Source organism: Grammomys surdaster, unplaced genomic scaffold (genome assembly GCF_004785775.1).
Source record: "Grammomys surdaster isolate TR1022 unplaced genomic scaffold, NIH_TR_1.0 187, whole genome shotgun sequence".
Taxonomy (NCBI): Eukaryota; Metazoa; Chordata; class Mammalia; order Rodentia; family Muridae; genus Grammomys; species Grammomys surdaster.
Genome location: NW_021604632.1, coordinates 9,023,554 through 9,049,917, shown reverse-complemented (window position 1 = coordinate 9,049,917; position 26,364 = coordinate 9,023,554). Strand labels below are relative to the sequence as shown.

The 26,364-nt window shown below is 47.1% G+C and overlaps 1 protein-coding gene across 1 annotated transcript in view; it reads left to right on the top strand.

The window, feature by feature from the left end:
• Cdh1 (cadherin 1) overlaps nucleotides 1-26,364 on the top strand; it is a 66,092-nt gene that overhangs the window by 3,881 nt on the left and 35,847 nt on the right. The window lies entirely within an intron of this gene.

The window sequence follows — 26,364 nt, the reverse complement described above, 5'->3', positions numbered from 1 at the left end:
TCTTTCTTTCTTTCTTTCTTTCTTTCTTTCTTTCTTTCTTTCTTTTTTTGAGACCCAGGTAGCTCAGGCTGGCCTGCAACTCTCTCTGTAGTAGAGGATGTTGAATTTGTGATCTTTCTGCTCCCACTCTTCCGAGGCTAGGATACAAGTGTGTACCACCATGCTGGTTCCTATTGTTTGTTTAAAGCTGATTCAGTGTTTTGTTTTGCTTTAATACGTATGTATGTGTGTCATACTTTCTCAGGAGCTATGCTAATGTCTGTCCCGTTACAATTTTAGTTTATGTGCTTCGGAGTGAAGTACTCTGTGGTTTATTGTGATAGGGTCTAACCCAGACTAGTATGGAACTCACAGTGTAGCACAGATTAGCTTTGAACTCGTTCGTGGTGATCCTCCTGCTCCCTGAATGTTGGGATTCCCAACATAGTCACCAAGTCCAGTTGTCCAGTTTAAGCTGCTTCTTTAGAGTTGTTGATTAACCCCCCCCCCCTTTTTTTTTTTTTCTTAAAGCACAGACTTTTCAGGGATCTGGGCCACTATGTAGCTTTTGCCTTTCAGGGCTACTAGATTAATACATGAAGTCACACCCATGTGGAGTGCTGATAAGTCCTTTAATTGATGGCTGCCACAGCTTTGCCATGTCTGTAGGACAGACCGGCCTGGTTTTTGGGCCTGGGCTTTGGTTATTTGATGGATTGACCTAGTTCCCAGGCAGCCACCTGTGTGGACTAAATACACCCATTTCGTCTCCATTCTGAAGGATGTGCTGAAAGCTGCCTTGGACAGTGAGAAAAGCAAACATGGAAACCTGTTCTAGGATCACCTTACATCATCAGATACCCGCTTCCCACCCCCAGCTTCCTGACTTTCCCTAATTACTCATGCCGGTGACGAGGGCTCATGTGGGCCATCCCAGGAAGGAGACCTAGTGGCTGCCATTCTGTTCTTGTCTCTGTGTCTCCCGAGGAGTGTAGGTGGTGAGGTCACAGGCTAAGCCAGGCCATTTAAGGAAAGCTGCCTCAGCTTCAGCGTGGCCCTCTCCGCCAGGTGGATATGGAAATCCCTGTTTACTCTCTGGGGCTTTTTATTGGCTGAAATGTTCACCTTGGTATCTGTTACACATTCCCTTCCAAGAGCAGCCCTAGATAAGCCAGGTGTGGAGACAATCAGCTCTTGAAATCTCCCAGAAGCTGCCAAACCTCTAAAACCAGCAAGAGACACCCATCATAGTCCAGACTCAGCCATTTGGGGTTTTATTCTGCCTCGCCCTGATCTCTTTTTGGGGCGTAAAGATTTCCGAGGAGAAGAATGAAATCAGTATAGCAGGTCATTGAGAAAGTATAGAAAGGCTCAGGTGGAACTTCAGTAGCTGTTACCTATGTGACTTTACATAAATAAGTCAGTTTACTACTGTGAGACTCAGTTTACCCATTTGTTGAGTGTGAGAAATCATATATATTTGTTGTGTTATATGCATTAATGCATATTTGATTCGTAAACATCTGGTGCTAGCTGGAGTATGGGTTTCTGGTTGTCCACATTGAGTTACAGTTTTATGCTAGCACTAGGCTAGACTATGGGGCTGAAGCAATGAATAAAACTTACATGGCTGAACACAAATATGGGACGGGGAGGAATGCATGAATATAAAGAAGGCAGACTTAAGAAGGGCCAGTGAGTTGGGTGTGGTGGTGCACTCAGGAGACAGAGCCAGGCAGATCTCTGAAGTCAAGGACAGTCAGGGGTACACAGAGATATCCTGTAGCACCTGCCACCAAGCCTGAAGACCTGAATTTGGTCCACAGTACCCACATGGTAGGAAAGAAAGGACTTCCAAGGGTTATTCTCTAACCTCCACACGCATAAGTGAGCATACACACACAATAAGTACTCTTTGTTTCTTTTAAAGTACAGTGGTGCATACATTTAATCCTAGCACTCAGAAGGCAGAGTTCAAGGCCAGCCTGATCTACATAGGAAGTTCGAGGCTCCGTAGTCGTATACAGTGATACTCTGTTTCAAAGGAAGATTAAAGGAAAGAAAGTGTTGAACCCCACACCCTGACCAAGGTCCTATAGTGAAACTCTGGCCCCTCCCCCATCACTGCCTTTACCAAATTCAGTTCCCCTCTAGGACCCACATCCTGATAGCCAGGGCAAAACTGTTTGTAAAGATAAAAACAGCCTTGTCTGGATAAATAACTCCAGGAAGGAGAAACTGCAGGTTGTACAAAGCCTTAGCAATTGTGTCCCCCAAACCACCTGTATAAGCCGCAAGTACCCCTTGACCTTTCACAGACACCCCTCCCCTATGGGGAGTGTCTAGCATTGTTTGAAATAAACAGTCCAGTCTGTGGAGGTTAGTCTCCGGTCTTTTTTTTTTTCCTCTGTTTCCTGTCTCTAAATTGCAGAAAATAGTATTACCAAGAATCACTAAATGAAGCCAGGTGTGGTGGCCCACACCTGTATCCCAGTCCTTCAAAGGCTGAGGCAGAAGGATCTCAAGTGTGAGGCTAGCCTAGGCTACCTGTGGAACCCTGCGTTTGGTGATGGGGGCTTTTAAGAAAGCTGATCATGGTGGAATATAAGATAGGAAGACTGTTAGAAGCTTAAGGGCAATTCTGATTCTGTTAGTGGGTTTCAAACAAGCTAGGGCTACAGACTGAGACCTTGTTTTATAGTAAGAGCAGGAGGAGGAAACAGAAGAAGAAAAAGAGTAAGTAGTAATTTCTTAGGCACCCAATAGGCCTGCAAATCTTGTTTTGAGCAAATGAATGGATGCGTGAATCAATCTTTGCTACCTCAACCCAGTGTTTCTGGCCTCTCAGGCTCCATTCTGTGTCCCCAGAGCAGCCCTGGCCTGGCACGTGAGTAGGGCACAGTAGGTTGGCTGGAATCTCTAAATGTACTTGTGAAGGCTCTCTGCCCAGCAGTCTCCCTGGAAGCTGAGCCTGGCCCTAGGCTCATTCTTGGAGATATGGTAAACCAAGCACTTCTATCTGAGAGCTTCTGAGGCCATAGAAGGGACACATCAAACCCAGATCTGGAAATGAACAATTAAGTCTTTTTTTAAGTGATTTTCTTCAGTCGATTAACATTTTATTTTTTGAGACTCACTATGTAGCCTTGGCTGGCCCAGAGCTCCCCAGGCCATTGGTCAGAGATCTGCCTGCCTCTTGTCTGGGTGTTGATATATAGGCATTCACCACTCCATACCGGGCCCTGCTTACGAGCTGGCTTGGAACTCATCATGTGGCCCTGGCTTAGAATGTTGGGTCCTCTTGCTTACACCTCCCAAGTGTTGGAATGACCAGTGTGCACCACCCAACACTCTGGCTTAGTGGGACTCTTGCCAGGACTGTCTTCTCTAAGCCTTAGTTTCCCCATCTGTAAAGTGGATCTAACCATATCTTAGGGGCTTCTATCAACTGCTCAGTGAATACCTGGCATAGGTCTCCATGCAGGGCCCTCAGTTTAAGACTTTCCCTTTTCCATTATACCTTGGTTCTAAAGTTGGTTGAAAGTTCCCCTAAGCTCTCTCCCGCCCAGCAAACCAGCCAAACCAGTTTCCTCATTCCTTCTGTACTAAGCAAACACTGCTTTGAAAACAGTTGACCAGGAGCTTGCCTTTGTTAGAAAAGGAAGTCCAGTTTTCTTCTTACAGTGCTGGGAATGGGCTGTAGTGGGTTTGGTGTGCCTTAGAAAGGGTTCAAACTGGGTTGGAAGTAGGGCCCAGAGTAGCTGGGGGTTGGGAATTCAGGGTGGCCTCCAGTTTGTTGTTCCAAAAACCTCAGTTTTTCTAAAACTATTTCATAATACACATGCTTAAGGATACCTATCTGTTGAGCAATTGGAAAATCCTCTCTGACCCAGCTTGAGACTGGTTCACCCCCCATGGACAAGAATTGAGTCATCTGGGGCCATTCACAAATACAGATTTACCCTCCTACAAATTACTGGACCTCAAACTCAAAAAGATGTGCTTGTTTCTGCCTTCCAAGCACTAGGCTTTTAAAGGCCACACTGATGGACACACATTTATCTTCCTGATAGAACAGGAGTTTGGTCACAGGTGTTTGATGAGTAAACACCTGGTGCCAGCAAGGGAGGGTGTGGACATCTGGCTACCTACCCTGAGACCTAGGATCCAAGAGTACCCTTGGTCAATGGTGCTAGAGGACCCAGAAATGTAGCCAGTGCATCAGAGATCCAGCCTCTATCCTCAGGGAGGTTCAGAAAAATCTCTGCTTACAGAGACTTCTGCAGGGCATTTGAGAGGAGGGGCCAGCAAGACTGATCAATCAGTTTTACCTGCTGGGCCTTAGTAAGTAAGAAGGTGTGGCCAGGCACAGTAAAGGAAAGTCTCTCCAGGACTTTGGGCCTTTTTATCCACTGGTGAAGGTTTTCTCTTTCCATTCCCCTACCCCACCTCCTGGGTTTTGCAGACAGGGTTTCTCTGTGTGTATCTCTGGCTGTCCTGGAATATGTTCTGTAGACTAGGCTGGCCTCGAACTCAGTATGAACAAATGTTTATGTATGGCTGGCACCGAGACTTCCTTTTCACCCTGTCTTCTCATCCTGAGTTTCCTCTGCACAGAATTTGTGTGAGTAGCCTTCTCAAGATCTTCCATGGAAAAAAGGCAGAAATAGTCTTGGGGTGTGGCTCTGTGGTCAGGCAAAGCCTAATGAGTGTGAGGCCCTGGCTTTGATTCCTAGCATTGAGGAAAAGCAGAAACAGAAATCTTACCCAGCTTTCTTCTGCCGTCACCAACTCACTGTCCTGTGGAGCCCACTTCCTTTCCTGAGGAAAGGGATTTCCTCCTCCTGCCTGGAAACTGGAAAGACATCTTTGTACCTCAATCTCATTGATTTTGTGGTGTTAAAATTCAGTCATTTGCCTTTGAGAAGTCTTTTTCCCTTTTGCTTCTGCTTGGGGCTGTTTTCACAGCCTTTCCCTTTATTGCTATGCAGAGAGCCTAACCCCTAGGAGACCTAACTCCTAGGCCCTCTGCCCTTGAGATACATCTTTTGCTTTTTACAAACTTGAGACAGGGTCTCACTGTTTCTTCCCAGGCTGATTTTGAGCTTGCTCTGCAGCCTCCTGCATCAGCCCACCTCCTAGTACTTGAGATGGTGGGCCTGAGTCACAGGCCTGTCTCAGCCTCTTGACCACACAAGCTAGCTGAACAGCCCCATCTTTTTCAATTTTCTTGGTCTTCTTGGGGGAGGAAGGGGAGATCTTCCTTCGTTCTGGCATGGAGAGGTGAGAAGGAAAATGGTCCACACCTCTAACAAGTTATGTTCCAACTAGGACTTGCTGCAGGCACATAAGCCAGACGGACGTGGGAGATGTGAGGGTGGGAGGGGACAATGCTTAGATGCTACCACTAGGACCTAATGTGTTGTACCTGAGGATGAACCTGTTCCCCATGAGCAAGCTCATAAATGGTGACCAGCATAGGCCCCTGTGGGATAATTGGCTTAGTCCCAGATAATAATTACTTAGCTTTGTAATTAGGAGAGCTTGTAAGAAGCCGAAAGTGTTTCAGATTTATTTTACCTGAACAAGTTCAGGACTAAACTAACACCTGTTTCTGTGGTTTGGCATGCAGGCCCATCTGTTTCCAAAGGAGATCCTTCAGCAGCTTCTTTCTGGTTCTCTCCCCTGCCCCCTCCCTTCTCCCAACATCGCCTTTTCTCCATCCAGTGGTCAGAGTGTGTTTTTTTTATTTTTAAATGAGACAGGGTCTCATTATGTAGTTTTGGCCAGGAGCTCACTATGTAAAAGTAGCCGGCTTCAAATTCAGAGAGGCATATCCACTTGTCCCTGCCTCTCAAGTGCTGAGATTAAAGTGCTGTGGTACTATGCCTGGCCAGGGTGGTAATTTCCTTAAAAAATTAAACCTGGAAGTATTAATCCTGTTTAAAATTGTCTGGGATTCCCTGTTTTACACCAAATAAAAGTCCTGCCAGTGACTTCCAAGGCTCTGGGCCCCTCCTCCCACCAGGGCCCAATGGCTTAGGTCTTCATTTTCCCCCCACAACCCACATGCACTTTGTTCAGATGCTTCGTTTCCTGATTGTACTCAGAATACCATGGCAGCTCAGGCTGAGGCTGGTTATGAACTCCTAATACTCCTTCCTGTAGCATCTCAGGTATGCAATCACACTGTATGTATTACTTGTTTGCGATATCTGTATCACTCACCTGTGTCCTTCAAAACTTTGCTAAAGTGTTGCCCATTCCACGAGGACTCCTCTTTTTTTTTTTTTTCTGTGGCGCCCCCCCCCCCCCATTTTTGGGTGGCTTTCGTGGGGATGAGACACATCCCCTTTCTGGCACTTTCCACCATTGAACCTGTCATGTAGTTGGCGTATTTCCTCAGTTCATAGTCATCTTCCATAAAAACACAAGTTCTAGGAGGTCAGGGCGTTCTATGTTGGTTCTTGAGCTGTCTTCCAGGCAGAACAGAGGCTAGGCCGTCACAAGTTCTTAGACCTCATCTAAGGTCTAATGAATGAAGGAATGGAGGAGCGAGAGGTTCGTTCAGAAGATATATCTGACTCTGTACAATTCTTTTCAGAAGCCATCCTGTGTTTTTTGTTTTTTTCTAAGATAAAATGGGGTCCAGTGACATGCCTCAGAGTAAAGGTAAATGTTGTACCTCTTGGCATCCTGAGTTTGATTTTTCCAGAACTCAGTTATCCTGTGTCTACCGAATGTGGACCATGCCCCCTATATACCTCTCCCCCCCCTCCCCCCAACTAGCAAACAAAGATACAGTGGGCTGTTGGAGTGTGAGCCGATGGGGAGGAATGGATGCTATGTTCTTAGGCCCGGTGTTTCTTCTTGGCACCCCTGGTTTCTCTGAACCTTGCACAGCTACAGTGTAACCTTAGCTAATTGTCTTGTTACAAAGAAGTTGGCTGCCCAGAGTCTAAAGGTCAGAGGAGTCACTTGGGTCTCACACTTCTGGGTGTAAGGAAGCACGAGATGGAAATCTCAAGGAACACCCGACACCGGTTTGCCTTTCCGTTGTCAGGCAGTGCGTCCCTGAAGCAGGCTCTCTCAGCTCTGCTCTCTCACCTTCATTCTGCAGCCCATTAATTGTTCAAGGCCCTTCTAGTTCTTGGCAGGTCTGAGCATCTTGGAAGGAGCTTGAAGAGAGAGATGTAGAAAACTCAAAGACAAAAATGTAAAGCTTACCCCATCAGATACCAGCTCTTGGGGCAAAGACCCGTCCAGTTGATCAATCAATATTCATTGAGAGTCGAGTTCTACATCCTTATAGAAGATGCACCACTCTGTTTCATGGGTAGAGGTGCCAAATCAAAATACAGGACATTACTTCTTTTTGAGGCAAGGTCTTATCATGTAGCCTTTGGTCTGGACCTGGCTATGTAGACCATGTTGCCCTGGAACTTGCAGAGACTTGCTAACTTCTGCCTTCCAAGTGCTGAGATTAGTGATTGATACACATCACCACTTATACCCAGGAATAAAAGTAAAACATAAATAAAAAGCAAAAAAATTGTTGTGAAATAGCTCAGTATTAGAGTGCTTGCGTAAGATATATGGGCTTCAGGCTTGGTTGCCCATCCATCCATCCATCCATTTTCTGAGATAGGATTTTTCTGTGTAGCCCTGGCTGTCCTGGAACTTACTTTGTAGACCAGGCTGGCCTCGAACTTAGATGTAAACTGCCTCTGTCTCGGATGAACCTGTCCCAGGTTAAAGGTGGATGCCACCAATACCCATCTGAGCCATAGGTTTAAACCCAGTATGGCTTTAAAAACATTAAAACTGTTGGGCCTTGCATAAAGTTAGATTGGGTCCCATGGGTGCTGACCTCCCACGCTTTCAAGCACTTATTGGTAGCATTCACTGAACAAGCCTGAGGGCTGGGAACAGAGCTGCCGTCTTTCAAAGGGTATCAGATTCAAACCAGAATCGAATGCTCTTTCTCAGCCACCCCACCTCTTGGCTTGTTGCCTAAGGAAAATGGCTTTAGTCTGATTCCCCAAAGTTCTTTCTCATGGCAGTCGGGGGAGATTGTCCATTTCTATCACAACCTCTTGGGCACTGCCCTGGTGACCCGCTGCTGATGTGGAAATGTAGAAGCCAACAAGACTTCAGACCTCCTCCCCCACAGATTCCTCACAATGACCATGTGGGAGTGTTTGAAAAGGGACCAAGCTGACCAACTTGTTTATGGGAAAGTTGTGGCTCTCCTATCACTCACTGAGTCAGGAGTGGCACATACTTGGGTACTTTAACAGGTGGGGCAGGGTCCTGAGTCATAGAGAGGCCTCACCTGGGAAGGTTTCTCTTTCAAAGATTGAATCAACCATGACATCACCCATCTGGATCTACACCCTTTCAAACCGTCTCTCTCCTTAGAAAATGAATCTAAGGGCTGGAGAGATGGCTCAGCAGTTAAGAGCACCGACTGCTCTTCCAGAGGTCCTGAGTTCAATTCCCAGCAACCTCATGGTGGCTCCCAACTATCTGTAATGGGATCTGATGCCTTCTTCTGGTGTGTCTGAAGACAGCTACAGTGTACTCATATACATAAAATAAATAATTCTTAAAATTAAAAAAAAAAAAGAAAATGAATCTAAAAGAGGAATCATAAGGTGAAAACAAATCGGAAATCTGGACAGAACAAAGGGAAAAAGCCAAAGAGAAAGCTCAAAGGACACAGACTCAGAGACACACATGTTTGCACACAGGAGTTCCATTAAAACCGGAAGCCATAATATATGTAAATAACCTGTAAGATTAGAAACAAATGCCCTGGCACAACATTATGAGACAACCTCCAGAGATGCTGTTGAGTGTGTTTTGTATTGGCCATCTACTGGTAGGCATGGGTCCTACCCTTAAGAGTGGTTTATTTCTCCACTGAAACACACTTAGAATTAAGTTTTCATTTGCAAGTGGTTATCAGTTGGAGATAGCTTCTGGATTAGGGGTGGGGACGTGTGCCAGCTTCTCTCAGCTCTAGGGCCCCATTTGGTGCAGACCCATGCAGACCCTATGCAAGCTGCCACAGTCTCTGAGTTCATAAGTGAGATGTTCAAATTGTGTTTCCTTGATGTTCTCCAATCCCCTCTTGGCTGGGCTCCCTGGGCCTCTCTAAGGGGAGGGATTTGGTAGCGATATTTCATTTAGGATTTAGTGTTTCAAGGTCTCTCACGCTGCATGTTATTGGCCCCCTTTCCTGGCTTCCTGCTCAGGAGTTTTGCAGAAATGGCTGGTGTTTAGTAGCTTCTTTTTTTTTGTTTGTTTGTTTGTTTTTTGTTTTTTTTTTCGAGACAGGGTTTCTCTGTATAGCCCTGGCTGTCCTGGAACTCACTCTGTAGACCAGGCTGGCCTTGAACTCAGAAATCCACCTGCCTCTGCCTCCCAAGTGCTGGGATTAAAGGCGTGTGCCACCACTACCTGTAGTAGCTTCTTGATGAAGTTCACATAACCAGTTTCATGACCACCCAGCTCCCAGGCTTGACATCATGACTAAACCTGTGGAGAAAGTCCATAAAATAAACAGGGTATATTTCTTTGTAATTTACATCTGAAAGGAAACCCTCTATCAACATCCATCTGTTATCCCAGCCATTGGGGAGACTGAGGCAGGAGGATCTAGCCTGGAAGTTTAGGGTGAGTCTGGGCAACATGAGGAGGCTGTCTCACAGTGAAGAAGAGGGAAGGAGCACACGCCCTTTGTGCACCTCAGTCTCTGGGCTCAGATTGGAGTCTTTGGTTTTGAAACTTCCTTGTCTGCCGCAGCCTCAGCTGGTTTTTCTTCTGGAGTCAGTTGTGATTTCTCCCCTTTCCCCCCTTCTGTTGCTAATCCTTTCACTTGAACAATAGGAGTGCTTAAAACCTGGGGAGGAAATAAATACCTTTCAGATGAGACTCTATCTTAAGAAAAAAAAAGTCTAGGGACCAGGTCACCAAGTGTCAGGTTAATTAACAGATGTCAAGATGACACCCTGAGTGTTTGCTCTTTCTTCAGTTAGTGAAATTATAGCAGGAACATAGAGTGACAGTCAGCCAGGAGGGAGGAGAGGGCCTGGGCGGCCTGGACAGCAGCCCCTCTGTCCTTTTATCTGTGAAAGGGGACAGGGAGCCAGTGAGCTAACATTCATTCACCTCTGCTCTCAGTGCCTGGCGCTTGAGCGTGCGGAGGGAGGGCTTTGGGCTTTTTGAGACAGGGTCTCTCTAGCTCAGGGAGGCCTTAGAATGACTATGTAGCCCGGATTGGCCTCCAACTTGAATGATCCCGGTGTCCGCAGCAGCACTGGCATTACAGGTATAGGGTGCTTTGTCCTGTGGTTTTAGCAGCCATATTGTAGTGGTTGTCACGACCAAATAGGGTATGGTGATAGGAGTCTGATTTAGAGACTTCCTGGTATGTCTGCATCGGTTTTCTCTCGATTCTGCAGGTTAGTTATGGCTTCTCCATTTCTCCTCTTTGATTATCCTTTTAACTGAACAATGGGAGTGCTCTAAACACCCAAGTGCAGGTGCACAAACTGGGACCCTCTGCAAGAACAGTATGTGCTCTTAACCACTGGTCTCTCCAGCCCCTTCTAGTTCTTTAGTCTGTACATAAATTAGCAAGTTTGGGGAATGCAGAGGAACTAGCCAGGGGTCAGAACCAGACTCATTTTCACCAAACAATAGCTACAGTGTTGGCGCGAGTGTTGATTGCATACTGAACTAGCTGTTGATGTGTGATTTTGATTTTTAATCTTTGTACCAACTTTAAAGTAGTTACTCTATAGACAATTCCATCTCCAAATGATACAGTGGAAATTTGTGAAAGCTGCTTGCCAACCCAGGGTCCCCCGTCAAGATCTGCGCGGTAAAAGTACTCAACCATGCCTACGTTCACCCCTCCCTGCGCTCAGCAGTGCCTGTCTGAGACTGTTCACTTTCAAGCTCCCAGGAAGGAACCTGATGTTCCCTCGTCCCCCATGCAGTCCCTTCCTATCTCTGGTCCTCCGGGTACTTGGAGCCTCAAGCTCCTGCCTCCCAATGAAACCTTCAACACAGGGCCGTTACTGGCCCCCTTGGGCTCCCCTTGAAATCTGGTTGGTCACCCGGAGGTAGAGTGCTTCCTCTCTCTCCTGGCTCCTTTTAATCACTTTTTTTCTTTTCCAAATTACCACCTTGAGTTTCTCGTAATCCCCTCGGTGGGAGTGGGAGGTGGAGTGAAGGGTAAGGCAGTTAACTCTATGAGTGCCACGGACAGTTGGAGGATGACCGGACAGTTGGAGGATGACTGTAGAAATGGAGGGGAGGATGTCGATGCTTAGGGTGGGGAGAGATGGAGCATGCTCACCTCACCATCACAGAAGCTTTACACGAGCAACTATTTTGTCTCCTTTAGATGTTGTCTAAATTTTTTTTTTTGTTTGTTTGTTTTCGAGACAGGGTTTCTTTGTGTAGCTCTGGCTGTCCTGGAACTCGCTCTGTAGACCAGGCTAGCCTCGAACTCTCGAACTCAGAAATCCGCCTGCCTCTGCCTCCCAAGTGCTGGGATTAAAGGCGTGCGCCACTACCGCCCAACTGTTTTCTAAATCTTAAACTTTGTAAGTCTGAGGGAGGGGAGCCTCTCCACTAAAATCTAAATAATTTTCAGAGATAAGGAAACTTCCAGTCTCAAGCTCCTTCCTTCCCTGACTCAGTGGCCTCTGTAACCAACTCCACGTGACTCTAGTGGACACCTTCCTGGTTTTTTCTTTTTTTCATTTCATCTTTTAAATGGAGTTTTCCATAAATAAGCATAGAAAACTGCTGCCCAACAACAGGCCTGGGACAGTTCTGTCAGTGTGTGGGAACATCTGCCCCTTCTCCATAGGGAAGGAAGGTGTTTTTGCTACTTTAGACTGACAACACACACCTCCTCCTCCTCTGCACCCGTGAGGACCTCCTGGGAGTTTTGTGTTGGTCACAAGCCTGTCATGTCCCAAGGGGCTCTGAAGAGGGATCTGAGGTGGTGGAAAGTGTTGGGGTGCCAAGTTCTCAGACAATGGGCACATTGAGAATGCAGGTGGGGCCAGGCCTGTGTGGGCTGGAGCAGCTGTTGAAGCCGCAGGGGGAGCAACAGGCGCTGCTCATGAGCAGAGAGAGAGGGAAGAGGCAGTTTCTGTGCTGGCTGAGAAGGGAGGGCCACAATGAGCCAAGGCGGGTGGGGGGCTGACCCCCCATAAGATTCCAGAGCAAAGGGATGTTTGAACAATGACTCACATAAAAGGGGCGGGGTCTGTGAACAAACTTCCTGTTGGAAGCTTGTTCTTGGTACCTGACAGGCCTTACCTGGTCATAGAGACTGTAATAGGGCTGGGGCCTTTTAGGATGCCATCAAGGTTGGAGAACCTGGAGATCTGGAGTAGCAAGCAGGTCCTCTTCCTTCTCCTGCCCCAGGCTAGCTGGAAACCTTGGGGAGGAAGGGTGTGTTGTTCACTATCTCTCAGAGAGGCCTGCGTGGTCAGACCAGGCCTGGTGCAACCTCTGGGGCTGCTCTGTGACTGTTTCAAGTGATTACCCAACACTCACTCCTCCCTCCCACCCCACCCCCAACCCGCTTCTAGATTCTTCTAGGAGCCCATCTCAGCGAATGGCACCATCCACTCTTAGCAGCCATCCTTTTTTGTTTATTCATTCTGTGTCTGAAGATGGAGAGCTCTGATGGGGAGAGCTTGGAGGCTGTGGGAAGCCTAAGGAACAGCCAGGGCGGAGCCTCTGAGCCAAGGAGCAGAGAGCCAGTGTGTAGAGTCGGGTAGGTGGTGGGCAGCAGGAGTCAGGGGGAGCACAGAGTTAGGTGACACTGTACAGAGGCCCTGGCACCATTTTATGACAAGGACTCTCTGACCCCTTTTAGCTTGATCCTCCCCCTCCATTACAAGCAGTGGCTAATGGCTTGGACACCAGCCTCTGACTGTCAGGTTCCCAGCTGGTCAGAGCCTGTGCCCTCCCTAGGGTTCTGATCCAGGTGGCACAGGGTGGGGGCCCTGATTCACATTCTTGATAGTGCTACTAGGTTCCCTGCCACCAGCTGGCACATTTTGTCTTCCTTTCCATCAATACTTGGCTGGGCTTCCTGCCCAGCTGCTAGACTTGTTAGGTCAGCTGAGTAGATGCTTCCTCCAGGAAGCCTTCTCTGATCTCCATTCCCTTGACTTCTTCCCAAGAGCTAAGTTCATTGGCTTCTCCTGTTTACCCAAAGTAGCACCTGGCGTCTCAAGTACTCTTTAGGAGAGGTGTGAACTGGGCCTCAGGGACCCCAGAGACAGGAGGAGGTCATTACAGAAAAGTCAGATTCTTTTCCAGCTTAGTTCTAATCCACATGTGTGTGCCGCCGCCGCCACCCTCTTTCTGGCCACCGTTTTATTTATTTGTACTATTTGTATTATTAGTTTTACTATTCCTTTCCACAATAGCGAGAGCTTTAGAGGTTTTATTCTTAGTTGGGTATATTATTAGCACAATACAGGTATCCCAGCACTCAGGAGGTTGAGGCAGGAGGCTCAGAGGTTGGAAGCCAGCCTGGGCTACCTAGGGAGAGGGGAAAGGGGATTTATTCACCACCAAGGCTATTTGCTTCCTAAAGATAGATCATCACAAAACCCAGCTTAGCTGCTTTCTGCATTGAGCGGTGGCTGCCGCTGGTTTGAGTGCTTAGGACCAGCCCAGGGGCGTGGGCTTCATTTGTGGGCATCCAGTGCCAGCACACAGGGGTTCTGCAGAGAGTCTGAAAATGTGGGCAACCTGCTCCTCCTGGCATCAAGTGGGGAGGAGGAGGGACAGATTATGCAGACTACACCAATAGGTCCCATGTGGAGGGGACACAGGATTGAAGGACAGGGGATGGGGCCCCAGGGGGTTACACTTCCAATTCCTTTATTGCTGCAGGCCTTTTTACCTCTCCTCTGTTCTGCTTTACAGACAGAGACCGAGGCTTAGAGAGGGAGGATGGGGTAGTGGGTGGAAGGTCGAGGTGAACCTACAAGGGAGACAAAGGAGCCAGATGAGTGGGGGGGGGGGGGGGGGAGCCTCTAACCTTCTGGTGTGTGGCTCCATGTTTGGAAATGCTGAGTAGTTAATTAGCAATTGTTAAAGGGCTTTCTGAGGAATTCTGGGGAAACCCTTCTTTACTTTTAATGAGCTGCTTGTTTCTTCAGTTCTGGGAATGACTCTATGGCCACCTGCGTCAGAGGTAACCACTCTACTGCTGAGCTACTAAGCTCTGCTTCCTCACACTCCAGGTTGGCCTTCAATTCGAGTCTATCTGCCTCTGTTAGGATTTCAGGTGTGCACCACTCCTTGTGGCCCTTCAGTGTGCTTCAACACGGGCTGGTCACTAAGGCAGATTATGCCCTGCTGTACCCAAGCCCCCATCCCTAGGGACTCTGATTTATATATTTGGGTAGAGGTCTGTCTTAGGACTCTGCATTTTCACTTCATTGTTATTTTTAATAGTGCTGAGAATTGATACAGGGCCTCTTGTGTGCTAGGTAAGTATCCTATATTTTAGGACTCTTCCTTTTTTTCTTTCTTCGTTTCTTTTACTTTCTTTCGACAGGGTCTTTACTAGCCTTGGGCAGTCTGGAACTCACTGTGTATACTAGGATAGCCTCAAACTCTTAACATCTGCCTGCCTCTACCTCTTGAACTGGGGCTGTGGAGTGTCCTTTTGATCCTACTATGAGGATCATCTTGACCAGAACACAAGTTCCCAAGCCTACGCTGGAGAGAGTGGCTCACCCAGAAAGCTTAAAAGTGTAGACTCTAGCTGGATGTGCTGGCACAAGCCTTTGTTCCCAGGAGGAGGAGGCAGAAGCAGGCAGATAGATTTCTGAGTTCCAGGCCACCCTGATCTATACAGCTAGTTCCAGGACAGCCAGGGCTACATAGAGAGACTTTATTCCCCGAAAAGGCACAGACCCTGGTGAGCCTGTCCATCTTAGAGAATGGAAGCCAGAGACCTGTGGGGAGTTAAGATTTGATGCTTTACTTAAAAACTCTCCCTGATGGGTCTAGACTTGGGGAGTGAGGAGAAGCCACTTCAAGTTATAGACAAGGTGTGTGTGCAAGCAAGTGTGCAGATGTGTCTGTCTGTCTGCATTGGATTGGATCAGATGGTCTTCAGTGCTTGCCTCTGCATATGTATATGTGCTTCTCATACATGTGCGTGTGTGCATGTGTACTCATACATGTGTGTTCGAGAATGCATATTCTCAGACGTGTATGTGTGCATGTGTGTCCTTGAGCCTGAGATTGGGAGTCTTCTCTAACTGCATTCTCTCTCTTACTCACTGAGGTCTCTAAATTGAGCCCAGAGCTCTCAGCTTGCCCCAGGAGTCCCCTGTTTCCCCTTCCTGAGGTGCTTCTATCCCTGTTCAACACTGGTTCTTGGGATCCAAACTCCAGTCCTCATGATTACCCAGCAAGCAATTTTATTTTATTTACTTCAAGTGTGCTATGTAGCCAAGGATAACAGTGAATTCTGGATTCCCCTGTACCTGTTTATGGACACACATATCCCCCGAGGGATATAAATTCTCCTTGAGAAGTGATAAGAGTCACCCCTGAAGCAGAATCGGGCCTAAAGTGGGAATGAGTCTCAGGGTCCTTCAAGGTAGAGATGTAGGGAAGCAATGACTGCACACTGCACCCTCCTCCTCCCCCCTGTCCTCCACTTCTTTTTTTTTCTGTTTGAGCTCTGAGTGACTGGAGGTCATATGTAGATTAACCATGGCCTTTGCTTCCAGAGTGCTGAGAGTCATGTGTTCTGAAAAACAGATATAAGCAGGCAAGAGATGTAAGCTGTGTGACAGAATTCCAGAGTACTTAGAGAAGAGGCCTGATGACCAAGGGACACTGGCTCTGTCCATTCAGCCTTCAGTCTGCCTTTTCTTCTCACTGGGAGAGTGGCTTGGTCAATCCTCACTAGCGGGTGACTTTACAAATTAACTCCCTTGGCCTTGGACTGAGGGATCTATCAACACAGCTCCCTAGTTTATGAGTTGCCCAGCCCAGTGTTAAAAGTCGATGGCTAACTAAGCCTGCTGTTGTCTGGGAGAAGCCAGTGAGAAACTCAGACCGAGCAGAGAACAGATCCAACAGAGATAAAGCAGCCAGAGTTTCAGTTTTGGGCAGGGCCAAGAATTTCAAGATTTTCTTTACTACAGATGAGGAGATTGCTTTCCTATGGGCATGTATGCGTGCTGATTTAGTTGATGATTCTTTGATATGGGGTTGGATAGCAGGTCCAGTGAACACATAATGCCTTTCAGATATTTGATTTTAAATGTATTCCTGGTACTCTTTTGTTTGTTTATTGTTTTGTCCTGGCTGTCCTAGAACTCACTCTTGTAGACTAGGCTAGCCTCAAACTCAAGATTAGCTTGCTTCTATTTCCTGAGTATTGGAATTAAAGGCATACACCACCACTGCCCAGTTGTACCCTTGGTATTTTTAGAAAGGGCAATTAGTTGTGAGCCTGAGGGTTTTTCACATTCATTTGTTTTGCTTGTAACAAGTTAACTGGTGACAGCTTTGCTTTAGTTCTGTCTCTGTCTTTTGTGTCTGTCTCTTTCCTTGAGACTGGGGTCTCATATAGCTTGGGTTGACCTCCTTAAACTCACTATTTAGCCAGCAGAGCCTTTAGCTCCTGCTCTTCTGACTGTAAGTCCTGAGTGTTGGGCGGGGGTGGGGTGGGGTGGGGTCACAGGTCTAACCTTCCCTTTGAGGAAACTTTGGCCTGTATCTCTGGTCAACAGTACTGATCCGGTGATGAGTATCTCCATGATACTGATCACTGTGGAAGTCTTGGTTTTTCGAAAACAAAAAACAAACAAACAAACAAAAAGGAGTGTGGCCTTGTTGAGGGAAGTGTGTCACTGGGGGTGGGCTTTGAGGTGTGTGTGTCTGTGTCTGTCTGTCTGTCTTTGGATCAGATTGTAGCTCTCAGCTACTGCTCCACCATGTGAGCCACCATGCTCTTTGCCAGGATGATAATGGGCTGAACTTTTGAAACTCTTAGGCAAGTCCCCAGTTAAATGCTTTCTTGATATGAGTTCCCTAAGTCACGTGTCTCTTCAGCCATAGAACAGTGACTAGGACAACCAGCAGTGCTAGAAAAGTGGGCAAGTTGGGATTTTCCCAGTAGTGGGAATTTTCTGAGTCCTGATGCTGATGTCCTCTTTTTAAGACTAAACTGAGAGCTTTGCTCCTTTGCTGCTTCACTCTTTTCCTGCTTACCTGCTCCAGTGAAGAATTTGTTTACGTTGGTATCTCAGGCACAAGGGGAAAAACAAAGGGAAAATAAAGAGGAGGGCTGAGTGGCAACTTGAGTGCCGTACAGCGGAGAGCTCTGCAGAGAGCAGACCACAAATTTGCCTCTGTTCCTGCCAGCCAAAATAACGAGGGAAACTCGATCAGCCCCACTGCTGGGTTTCAGTGTGCTGGGCATTAGTGGGGTGTCTGGCTCCTCCAGAGAGCTCTTGCTCCATTGCAGTTCCAGCCACTCTTGATGTGCCAGACTTCCCATTTGCAATTGTCTTTATTAGATAACTAACTAATATGTGTGTGGACCACATCGCACAATAGAGGGCAAAGATTTCAGTCATGTGTGTCCATGGGAAGTGTTTTTGCATCTGTCCCCCCACAGTAAGATCTGTCTTGGATAATGTAGTATAAATTCATAGCCGTATGTAATGGTGGAGATTTTACTAATGCTATTCGTTACCCAGCAGTCTGCTGCTTCAGGGTCACAGTGTTTACTGTTCTCTCTGCTGGGCACCTTTGCCTTGGCGTATAGCTTATAACTCCAGGCTCTACCTCATAATAAAATGCACATTTCCTTTTTCATAGGTTTTTACTACGATCCAGCTTGGTTGCTTCTTCTACATTCTTTCCCCCCAAATGTAGGCTCCTTGAAGGTGCAACCTAGTTTATTTTGTTCGTTGCTGATAGAAGATTTTCAGGTGACCCTCCCAGCACCTTACTTTCTACATACGCTAAGCAAGTGCTCTGCCACTGAGGCTCCAGGGACATGGATGGATTACTCTTTATATGGCTGTCTGTCCGTCCGTCCATCTGTCCGTACCTCCCTCCCTCCCTCCCTTTCCTTCCTTCCTTCTTCTCCCCCCACCCCCCTTCAGATACAATTGTTTGTGTTTGTGTGTGCGCGTGCACGCGCGCGTGCATGTGTGTAGCCTTGACTGTTCTGGAACTAGCTCTGTAGACCAGGCTGGCCTCAAAGTCACAGACATCCGCTTGCCTCTGCCTCCCAGAGTGCTGGGATTAAAGGTGTGCACCACCTTTAATCATCAGCCGGAGATTTAAAAAAAAAAAAAATATCACAGACCATATGAAGCTCTCAAGAAGAAGGAAGACCAAAGTGTGGATGCTTCAGTCCTTCTTAGAAGGGGGAACAACAACAACAGCAACAACAACAATCCAAATATAAAAAGAATATTGCTCATCTCCAGTATTAGAAAACTGGGGAGAGAGAGAGAGTGCAGAGGCAGAGTATTTACCTAGCATTTGGATGGTTCTGGATTGAAGAGAGTAGTCTGCAAGAGAAAAAGCCAAAGAGATTCTCTAATGGAGGAAGGGCTCCATGAAAACAGTAGAAGAAGGTTCCAGAACAACCAAGGCAGGGAGTCTGGAGACAGAAAGAGCACAATGTGCTAAGATGGAAAAGACACGTGGCTGAGATCCTTGAGGGTCTGTAGGCGCACAGATATGGAAATGAGGTCAGCGGTTACAGACAGGGTCCAGTCTCTCCACTGAAGACTGGGTAACTGCCTCTGTATCCATCAGCTTCTACCAAGATGGAGCAATGAGAACCAGTCTGTTCAAACCCATTCTTCCTTCTGGCTAAGCATACGGTGAGTGTGGTGCACTGTGTGTGTGTGTGTGTGTGTGTGTGTGTGTGTGTGTGTGTGGTGTGTTTGTGCTTGAGTGAGTGCTTTCGTTGTTCCTCCAGCCCAGGAGCTTTTGGGTCTTTTGGAAACAATTGCAGGAGACCAGAATAACACGGCTCATTCATTCTTCACTGGGTATGGCTCAGCACAGCATCTTATGTCAGAAAGGATCTGAGGTGCATGTTTGATGGGGATTAGTGCTGCTCACAATGTCTTGCCTTTTGGCCCCAGCTGAATCTGACGTTCCTCACTGGTGAGTTCCTGCTCATTTCAGTTCTAGCTCTGTCTGGAGTAGTAGTCAGTATTAAACCAAACACTCAGTGTGATACAGTGCCAAGGGCTTTACCTGGATTAATGTGTTCAACCTACCTCCTTAGGAAAAACCTCCTTAGGAGATAGGAATCATCAGTATTCTGATACGTTAACTTGGTTTTTGTTTATTGCTGTTTGTTTCTAAGATCTGCCTTCCTCTGCCTCTCAAGTGCTAGGATCAAAAGTGTGCACCACAATTCCCAGCTGGGTTTTTTTTTTTTTTTTTTTTAAAGATTTATTTAGCTGGGCAGTGGTGGCCTTGGGAGGCAGAGGCAGGTGGATTTCTGAGCCTGGTCTACAGAGTGAGTTCCAGGACAGCCAGGGCTACACAGAGAAACCCTGTCTCGAAAACAAAACAAAACAAAACAAAACAAAAAAGAAGGCATGTATCATTATGCCAGGCCTCGTGTCTGATTTTTGAGACAGAGTCTGGCCTCAAACTCTTCACGTTTCTCCCCAGAGCTGGGATTATGAGTGAGAGCCATCAGTCCTGGGCCCGTTCTCGTCTGTGGTTGAGCATAAGAAGGCAGAAGGTGAAGTGAGATGTGGAGACTGCAGTGACATGTGACCTGAGATTTGAACATGGGTCAGCTGACCTTTGAGCTGAGCTCTCTAGTGACAATTTTGCAATTTTGGTTTCTTTTAAAAAAATACAGAAATATTGTAAGAATATGTTTTCCTTCTAATCCCAGATGTGGGGATGTGGGGCTGCTTTGGACTATCCACAGCAGCTGCCTGCGATTTGCCTCATGCTCTAGAAGAGGTGTGGTTTTGCCAGCTGTTGATAGTTTCTGCAGTTGTGTCATTTGGAACTTCTCAGAGGGTACACAAATGCTAGGACCCCATGAGGGGGTTGGTTGCAGTTTGCTAGTAGTTATGCTCAAAGAAGAAACAAGGTAAGAAATTAGATTCAGGGATCTCTCTCTCTCTCTCTCTCTCTCTCTCTCTCTCTCTCCTTTCCTCCTTGCCTCCTTCTTTCTCTCCTATCTAGTGATGGGGGTAAAACCAGGGTAATAAAAGGTGGGGGAAAGAAGAACCCACAGAGTAACAAAGACCAGCTGTAGCCTGTGGCCTGGAGATGAGGACACATACTCCAGGCTCCTGTCATGAAGTTGGCCTGATATTTGCAATGCCCGGTGTGGGGTGTTGTTGGTTTGTTTGCACCTGTCCTGACAGCCCTTGCTGACAGAGTTAGATTCTCAGCACTTGTGCTCACTGCCATGTACGGCTCCCGTTAAAGCCTTGAAGCTTCCTTTCTTATTTACAATTTTGATAGTTGCTACTCCATCCTTTAACCTCTCGTAGGAGAAGGGTAAGCGTCTAACCAGCCGACTGGGATGAATAAGCCATAGACCTTTCAAGGCAGGTTCACTGAGGGCCCCTTACCCAAGTTCTGATAATTAGACTCAGGGCTTTCTTTATTCAGTCTAGACAAGTGCTTGACAAGCTACATCCCCACCCTACTCCCTTTTGTCTCCCTCAATTTCCTAGGCTGACCTTGTGTTCACTAGACTGGACTGAGATTTGCATCCTTCTGTTCTATGCCAGCCTCCTGAGTAGCTGGCTTGCAATAGCTACTCTAACTTTCACTCTGTATCTTTTTGGACAGTGCTGGGTATTGAACTCAGTACTTCCTGCATGGTGTGCAATAAATATGCCCTACCGTTGAACATCATTTGTGCACTAAGCTGTTTGCAAACAGTGGGGGAACTAAGTAGCTGATGTTGGCCCGTGTTCATAAGGGGCCAAGCCCTGGGCTAAGTTCCAGCTGGGTCCAATCTTACCTGAGCCTTACCCCATAGCCTCTAGGTATGCACTGTATAGTTCATTTCATTGAAACCTGATGTAGCTTCCTCAAAAGTCACTATGGAAATTGACTGACATAAGCCACTGGACTGTGGGAGAATGGGGTTTGAAGCTCAACTATTGTTAAGTTCATCATGTAGGAGGGAGGTGTGGTGGTGGGTACCTGTAGTCTTAGTTCTTGTGAGGCTGAGGCAGGAAGATCTTTTGAGCCTAGGTGTTCAATGAAGACTGGGCAACATGGTAGGACCCTGTGTCTCTGTGTCTGTGTGTGTGTGTCTCACTCTGTAGCCGTGGCTGGAACTCTCTCATGGCCTTGAACTCAGAGAGACCCCTTTGCTTCTGTTTCTGCCTTCCATGTGCTGGGACTAAAGGCATGTGCCCCCATGCCAGGCCTCAGGTCCCTGTCTCTGTCTTGTTTGTTTGTTTGTTTTTTCGAGACAGGGTTTCTCTGTATAGCTCTGGCTATCCTGGAACTCACTCTGTAAACCAGGCTGTCCTCCAACTCAGAAATCCGCCTGCCTCTGCCACCCAAGTGCTGGGATTAAAGGCGTGTGCCACCGCTGCCTGGCCCGTCTCTTAAAAAAAAAAAAAAGTAGCAGAAAGAAATACCACACTTGAACATGATGCCTTACAAGAATTTTGTATTCGTTCTGTAGCTGTTACTGTGCAGCTGTGGCTGGGACAAGGGTTATCAGAGATCCGGTGGAAAGTTTTAGCATTAGATGGCAGTGGGTGTGGTATATCATGTGTCTCCTGAACCAAGGCTGTGTGCATTCCCGCTCTGCAGCTGGGTGTAATTTTCTGCATTCACCTGGTGTTTGTTGCAGCAGAAATCACACCCATGAGAGAAGTAGCCTCTGAGCTAGGCCTCTGGGCTATGCTTAAGTTGTTCACTAACCTATCACTTGTGCTGGAAGGAGTGTGCACTTTCCATACAGCTGCTATAGGAGAACTGATGTTTCTGTCTTGCAGTGAACTGAGGTTCCGAGGTTTAAGGGGTGGCCCTGAGCAGGATGATTACACAGCGGGGAGATGGCAGAGCTCGCATTAAACTCGGATTCTCCATAGCTCTTCTGTCTGTCTCAAACCCTTTCCACTCGTATTTGTAGAAACCAGTCTACAGAGACTGAAATTTAGGCTTCTGAAATAGAATGGTTCGTGGGGGGGGGGCGGGGGGGGGGGGGGGGGGGGGGGGTGTTGGGGGGGTTGGGGCGTGAAGGGACAGGTTTGGGACAGGGCTTCTTCTTTTTTTTTTTTTTTTTTTTTTTCTTTTTTGGTTTTTCGAGACAGGGTTTCTCTGTGTAGCCCTGGCTGTCCTGGAACTCACTCTGTAGACCAGGCTGGCCTCGAACTCAGAAATCCCCTGCCTCTGCCTCCCAAGTGCTGGGATTAAAGGCATGCGCCACCACTGCCCGGCGAGACAGGGCTTCTTTGTGTAGCCTTGGCTGTCTTTAAACTCATGTAAACCAGGCTTACCTGGAACTCACAGACATCCACCTGTCTCCGAGTCCTGGGTGCTGGGATTATAGCTATATACCATCACCTCAGCTAGAAGAACATTTGTTTTTAAGAGTTACAGAACTAGGTAGCTGGGAGAATAGGTCAGTCAATAAAGTGCTTGCTTACCTTAAGGCCGTGCTTTTCTGCTGCTGCAAATCTTCCTTTCCCTCCTCTTCTTCCTTCACCTCTTCTTCCTCCTTTTCTTGTCTTTCAAGATAGGGTCTGTCTCTACATAGCTCTTGCTGTCCTAGAACAAGGATTCATAGACCCAGGCTAGCCTCGAACTTAGAGATCTACCTGCCTCTGACTCCTGAGGAGACAGATTCTCTTGAACAGGCCCTTTTGAAACAGGCTGGACTTGAATACTCAACCTTCTTGCCTTACTTACCCTGCTAGTGCTGGCATTAGCCATCGCAGGCCTCTGCCTGGTTTTGTGTTAGACATTTTTAGTGGTGATCAGCATACTTTAGATCTTTTGCAGTCCAAGTAGATACCCACCATTTTTGTGTTCAAGTAAGTCTATGCCTTGGGCAGCAGCTGCAGAGCGATGTGGGCATAGGGAAAAACGCCCAGGGCAGGGCAGAGGCCTTTAGGACAGCTGAGTGAGCAGGTTCCCACGATATGTCAGCCTCCATCGTGTCCCCAGTGTGCACATGGTTGGATGGTCATTTTGAGTTCTTATTGTAGGATCTTCCCTTATCTCCAAATGTTTTAGTTATAAAAAACCTTTCCAGAAGTGCAAGGAACCACCCCATTTTACAGCTCATTCTGTGGAGCTTGTTTCTTTGTGTCAGTCATTTGCAAGTGTGGTACACTCAGAAGTTGAGACGTGCACACTCACCGTGGTGCTTCCCAGAGGCTTGGGGGGAGGAGGGCAGCGGGATGGAGGTGGGGGGGTTGGTTAGGAGGTACAGTTCCATCCAGGTAGGAGAAATGAATGAGTTCAGGTGTTCCACTCACAGGAGTGTGACTACAGGTGGTGAGAATGGGCCAGATGGTGAGGTTAGAAGGAAGGCTACTGAACACACTTCCCCACAAAGGAGCAATACATGTTTGAGGTGGTAGGTAGGGTACCCTGGATAGATGGGGCTCCCTGAGATGAACATATGAGCATCTTACAGTGCATATTGAAGCTTCTTCTTCTTTTTTGTTTTGTTTTGTTTTGTTTTTTCGAGACGGGGTTTCTCTGTGTAGCCCTGGCTGTCCTGGAACTCACTCTGTGTACCAGGCTAGCCTCAAACTCTCGAACTCAGAAATCCACCTGCCTCTGCCTCCCAAGTGCTGGGATTAAAGGCGTGCACCACCACTGCCTGGCTGAAAAGATGGTTTTCTCAGTGTAGCTGGGGCTGTCCTGGAACTCACTCAGGCTGGACTCCAGCTGAGAGATCTGCTGGTCTCTGCCTCCCAAGTGCTGCAATTAAAGTCATGCACCACTATACCAGGCTAATTTTATTTTTTAAATTTTGTGTATGTGTGTGGCTATGCTTATGTTTATATATATGCAGGGACCCAAAGAAGCCAGAAGAAGGTGTCGGATCCCCTGGAGGTGGAGTTACATATAGTCATGAACCACCTAACGTGGGTGCTGGAAACCAAACAAGGGTCTTCTACAAGAGCAGTGCACACCTTTGACTGCTGAGCCATCTCTCCAGCCCCAACATGTTCAATTCCAAACAATAAGTCAGTATTTAGGGAAACAAAGCATACTGCTGACATGTCTAGCTACTGGAGCTCCATTTTCCAAGAGTCTGGATGGACCTTCTGAACCTTTCTGCCCTTCTCACGGGTAGGGGATTTACAGTATCATCTGCTGTCTAGTCCATATTCAAACACCCCCAACAATCCCGAGAATGTTTTGTTTAGTGTAGGAACTTAAATGCATGACATTTCAGACATGACCTCCCGTTCTGTACAGTCAAGAATGTAAAGGGGGGGGGTAGCCCTGCCTTTGACCAGCCTGCGATCTCTTTCTTCTCCCACTTGGGGGTTGAGCCTAGAAGCATCTTATTGGATTATAGGAGTCAAGATTCTGGTTTTGTGTTTTTAAAGCACATGGATTTCATTTCATATAAGCTACATCCATGCACATAATAGCCGCACAGAGAGCTCAGCTCAGGTTTGTAATTTAAAAAGACATTATATGTCTCTCACTGTAATAAAGGCGAACTGGTATTCCTGGATCTGAAGTGTCTGAAGTGTCTGCATGTTACTTTCACAGGGAACCAAGGTTTTGATGTGGATGCTGCAGTTAGACATGAGGGCCAAAACTGGGATCTGTCTGTCTTTACAGACCTCTTTCCTCAAAGCAGGGAATCTAGGAGAGGAAGCTGATTCTGTCTATGCCTGGAGGTGGGCCTGGAACACGACTGCATTGACCAGGCTGGCCTCAGACTTGTGGCAGTTCTGCCTTGGCCTCGTATGTGGTTGTTGTCATCCAGGTTTGGAGTCACAGGCCTGTAATATAAAAGTTGGAAGTGCAGCTTCAAACACTGCAAAATGGTTTAACAACACAGCATACTGCTCAGTAGAGATAAGAGGAATATTGGGAGTTCGAAGCTAGCCTAGTCCACATAGTAAGTTCTAGTCTATCCAGAGCTACACAGAAAGTTTTTAATCTTAAAAACAAGATCTTAAATCAAAATCAAAATCTTAAAAACTGACACCGTGGTGTAGCTCTGTTGGTAGAGTGGTTGTCTGCTTTGTATGAACCCTGGATTTGGTCTGCAGTACTGCATAAACTGGGCATGGTGGCCCATGCCTGCCATCCAGCACATGGCCATCTTTGCTACATAGTAAGCCTGGGCTACGTAAGACACTATCTCACAAAAAATTCTTTTAAGTTAGAGAATAATAACGAAAGGAATCCAGCATCTACTTCTGCTGAAACATACATATCTTCTTCACTCACAGGAACACACACATACCTGAAAACAGCTATTAACAGTACTAGGCAGGTCTATAGTCCTAACCTCTTAGAAGGTTGAGGGAGGAGGATTGACCAACCTGGGCCACATAGGCAATTCAAAACCAGCCAAGGCTATTCATATATAGTGATGCAATCTAGGGTTATCATATTTTATCTACTTACTGTGTTTGTGTGTGTGTGCACAATATACCACATGAAGGTTGTGCACGTGGAGGTCTGAAAAGTCTTCTGCCATCATTTGACTTGGCTGTGTGTCTTTGCCTGCTGAGCCATCTTGCCAACCTTGTTTTTGTTTTCTTTTGTCCCCATTTGAGATAGGTTCACACTATGGAGCCCAGACTAGCTTTGACCTCCCTACTCCAGCCTGTCCTATCTCTCAGGAAATGACCTCAGCCAACCAGTGAGTCTTCCTGGGCCCACCTCCTGTGAGGAACTTTGGTTTGCATTCAAAAAAGCAGCTACTTGCCCAGATCCAGTCCATATGTTGTGTATTCAGAGGGAGGCCAAGGGCTGTTGGTTTTACAGAAGAGCCCACGCTGACTGGCTTGAGGGGGAATTAGAGAGAAAGCTTGAGATTGACTGGCCTGAAGTACTCAGTCAGCAAAAAGAGGCCCATTAAGAATGAAGGTATTTAAAACTGGCATCAGTGGGGAGAGTTGGTCCCAGCATCCAGGGTTAATGCATGGTATTTGCAAGACTGACTGGAGAAAGGCTTTGCCCTGTGGGCCACCACCCTCCCCCACACCTCCACACACACACAACCCAATCCTGGCATCGTGTGAGAATGCTGGGCTTTCTCTGGGAGCTACACCCAAAGGCTTTGTTTTTTATTTAAGCAAATGAAGGCCTTTGGGGATATTCAGACGGCCTTTTAAA